The sequence below is a fragment of the Propithecus coquereli genome, unplaced genomic scaffold (genome assembly GCF_000956105.1).
Source record: "Propithecus coquereli isolate 6110/MARCELLA unplaced genomic scaffold, Pcoq_1.0 Scaffold69, whole genome shotgun sequence".
NCBI lineage: Eukaryota > Metazoa > Chordata > Mammalia > Primates > Indriidae > Propithecus > Propithecus coquereli.
The window spans coordinates 5,050,132-5,054,272 of NW_012152951.1; the positions used below are offsets into that span (position 1 = coordinate 5,050,132).

Here is a 4,141-nt window from a genome sequence, read left to right on the forward strand (position 1 = left end):
ACTCTCCGTTGCTCTGAGAGAGAGCCGTGCAAGCCTCCCTTCTGTCTCTTTGTTCCCTTAATAAACTTGCTTTTGCTTTATTTACTCTGTCGGCTGGCTCTTGAATTCTTTCCTGCGTGAAGCCAAGAACCCACTTTGGCCTGCAAGCCAGACCCCAGTTTCGGGGTCCACTTTCTGGTATCATTACCATGTGACCCAGAAATCCCACTCCTAAGTATGTACCCAAGAGAAACAAAACACTAACCGGGAGGAGAAAGGAAAGTGGAAACAGCAGGAGGTCACGGGAGCCCCACGTGGCTGCAGACAGGCCCCGACGGCGGAAGCCGGGGCTTTTTGTCCTGTGTTACTGTCTACCCCTCTCTCTCTCGATAGGCCATTTTTCCTGCCCACCTTTCTTCTCCCATTGTCAAAGCAAAGTAACCTCAACCCCAGGAGGTAAATAGCCAAAATCAATATTTTTTGCCTTAAAAGTTGTTCCAGGAATCAAAAACCAAACAAGAGGCTTTTGAAAAGTGCCACCAACAAAATACATATCTATTTTTCTTACAGCTAAGAGAGAGGAAAGACACGAGAAATCCTGGCTTCGGGAAGTGCTTGCGTGTCAAAAATGTCTTTGAAAGCAGGTGGTTCCAACTCTGTTGCCTGGGTCTGCGCACCACTTCCAAGATGACCAGCCACAAGCTGTGCGTGTTTGCACAAAACAGGTTCTCCAAGCCCCGCAGGTGTCTGCAGCCCTCCAAGAGCAGCGATGGGATAGCTGTTTAGTTACATCGTCCCACCCGCTCGAGAAGGTGACTCAGGAACTTGGTACTTAGAGCACCCACAGGAGAGCTACGGGCCCAGATCAGGTGTCTTTGAACCTGGCTGGAATAATTACACACCCATGGTTTGTAACAAAAAGAGATACCGCATTCAGTAACCTTAGAGAGGGATTTGACTTTTAAATTGTTAAGAGACTTTGAATCAAGAGACATATTTGACAGGGAAAAGCAAACATTCTTTGGATGAGTTTTAGAGTGGGTTGGAAGTTTTGAAAAAACTCGTAGTCTGATTCAAATCATGCCTCCCACACACTTCGATCGAGCAATTATCAGCACTGGGTGAGAGAAAAGTCTTTTCACTTATGATCATGGTTCATGGTACAATTAGGCAGCACTAATAAAGAACCACATTGATTAATATGCCGGATCATAAAACGCCTTTGCAGAGGCAGGTGAGAGGAAATATTTCAGAGCCGGTTAGGAGGGCACCAGATATTTCCAGTGTTTTTGATACGAGCTACAAGCGTAGCATCTACACTGCTTCTGTGTAGGGGAGGAAAGTTGGCATAAAATAAGACAAGGATGGGGGAGTGCAGAGAAGATCAGCATGAAGACACAAGGAAAAGTTTAGAAACCCGTAAGTTGGAAGGAAACAGGGAGCTGACGTCTCTTGCTAAAGAGTTTAAGAAGTGGTAGCTGTTAAATATACATCATTTGCAGGGTATTTTGTTTTGGGGGTTTTTTTGCATATGAAAATTTATTACTACTGTGTTTTCACTATCAAAATTTATGGCCTTGGTCTTTCCTTCTTGCCTTTGTATAGGGCCAAAAGAGAGACATTGGCTACTTTGACAACCTTAAAGGGGACTCCAGGAATGTCACCAACAGCATGACCTTTTCTACCAAATCCAGCAGCCAGAACGGCATCATTTTCCCCAACTGTCCTCGAACTTTATTGTTCGAGCGATCATCGTTGGGTACATAGGCTGTGGTTTTCTTACCGTTCCTACAAAGAACAAAGGCTGTGTTTTCTCACTGATCCGTGGGACCATGACATACTTCCCGATGGCAGAATTTGGCTGTTTGGCTTCAACCCCTACTTCTTCCAGCAAAGTTCCGATTGCCTGGGAAGCACCTCCCAAAGGCTTGGCCCAAACCGGCTTTCTTACACTGTTTATCAGGCCATTCCTGGTCTCACTAGTGACCGCGGAGCCTCCTGGCAATACGACATCCACGACACTTGCCCAGCCTGGCCGTGCCACAAGCCTCCGTTTGCAGATCTTTTAAAAAAATGGCTCAACAATCCACAGCCTCCTCCTATAGACACACAGAAGCAACGACTCAACTAGAATTCAAAAGAACAAATAAACACAAGACCGTATCACCTCCTGGCCTATACCACGGTGCCTTTCTTCGTCCTGGAAGGGGGTGTTAAGAGAAAAGCTGGGAGTGGTCATTAACTTTCAGCAAGCTTTTATTTTTGCCTAACAGAGGCCAATTTAATCCTAAATTAACTGTACGGTCACTTAAGCATTGTCCCTGGACAGGCTCTCTGCTAACGTCTTGGCCTTTAAATGAACGTAATTGCACCTTCTATTTGTTTCCATTATTTTTCCCTGTAACTTCTTGGTGACTTTTCACGTTCTACTTGGGGTTCCCTCTGCGGCGTGGAGTCTCTGAGCTGACACCATCCAATATGGCAGCCACCAGCCACTCGTGGCTACTCAACACACTTGAGATGTGGCTGGGCCAAATTGAGATGAACTCTAGATGTAAAAGACATACCGTTTTCCAAAGACATAGTAAGACATTTTAATAATTTTTAAAATTTTGGTTACATGTTGAAATGATACTATTTGGGGTATGTTGGGTTAAATAACATATATTATTAAAATTAATTTTAAGGCCAGAAGGTGGCTCATGCCTATAACTCACGCCTGTAATCCTAGCACTCTAGAAGGCCGAGGAGGGAGGATCACTTGAGGTCAGGAGTTCAACACCAGCCTGAGCAGGAGCCAGACCATCTCTACGAAAAATAGAAAAATTAGCTGGGCATGGTGGCTCATGCCTGTAGTCCCAGCTACTCCAGAGGCTGAGGCAGGAGGATGGCTTGAGCCCAGGAGTTTGAGGTTGCTGTGAGCTATGATGACACCACTGCACTCTAGCCAGGGTGACAGGGCAAGACTCTGTCTCAAAATAAATAACTTAAGTTAAAAAATTCATTTCATCTGCTTCATTTTAATTTTTCAATATGACTACTGGAAAATTCTAAATTGCAGCTGTGGCTCACATTATATTTCTATTGGACTGAGATTATAATTCTATTGGACAAAGCTGCTCTGAGCTTTTAATACACTAAAGTGCATTATGAGTCGCTAAGAGGAGGCCGTAGCAGGTAGGGTTGCCAAACACATATGATCACGGAATCATTTTTCACGTAACATCTTGTTCTAGTTATCTATTTATTTTCCTTCACGGGGTCCCAAAACATTACCACGTCCGTTAATTCCCTCGATCTGCTTGGAGTCCCATTTAGTGGGTGTCTACCCAGACGCTTCCCAAAGAAGTGAATTTATTGAAACACGGCCATTGAGCCTACAAGGAAGTGGCTCATTGTCCCGACAGCTTTCATTGCGGAAGACCTACAGGAGCATCTTTCATGTAGGTGTCCATTGCGCAAGTAATTGGTTTTAGCAAAACCAAAACGAAAGTACATTTTATCATTTTGTTGTATTACATGGAATCATAGAATTTGAGATGCAGATGGTATCTAATCCAATACCCCAGGTCATGCTCTTGATTAAGGACCAAACACCCAGCTGCCGATAATATGCCAAATATAGGCCAACGAGGTGACTCACACCTGTAATCCCAGCACTTCAGGAGGCTGAGGTGGGAGGATCACTTGAGGCCAGGAGTTCAAGACCAGCCTGAGCAAAAGTGAGATCCCTGCCTCTACAAAAAAATAGAAAAATTAGATGGGCATGGTGGCTCATGCCTGTAGTCCCAGCTACTCAGGAGGCCGAAGCAGGAGGATCGCTTGAGCCCAGGAGTTTGATGTTGCAGTGAGCTATGATGATGCCACTGCACTCTACCCCAGGTGACAGTGCAAGACCTTGCCTCAAAAAAATAAATAAATAAATAAATAAGCCAAATATTTGTTGAGGGCTCATTTTGTGCCAGGCGCTTGTTCCGTACACACCAACAAGCTTGCCAGGTTGGTTCTATTATGTTCAGTCCAATTTTACAGCTACTGAGAAGATCAGAGAAGTTAGACCACTTCTCTGAGGTCACACAGATGGAGGGAGGGGCTGATATGTTTCTCCACTAGGCTTTGCTGCCTCTGGGAAGCGACTTGCAAATACATTAGACATAATAGC

At 44.7% G+C, this 4,141-nt stretch overlaps 1 pseudogene; it reads right to left on the reverse strand.

Moving 5' to 3' along the window:
• Positions 1-1,548: 1,548 nt before the first annotated feature.
• Positions 1,549-3,434, reverse strand: LOC105823662 (annotated as a pseudogene).
• Positions 3,435-4,141: the final 707 nt, after the last annotated feature.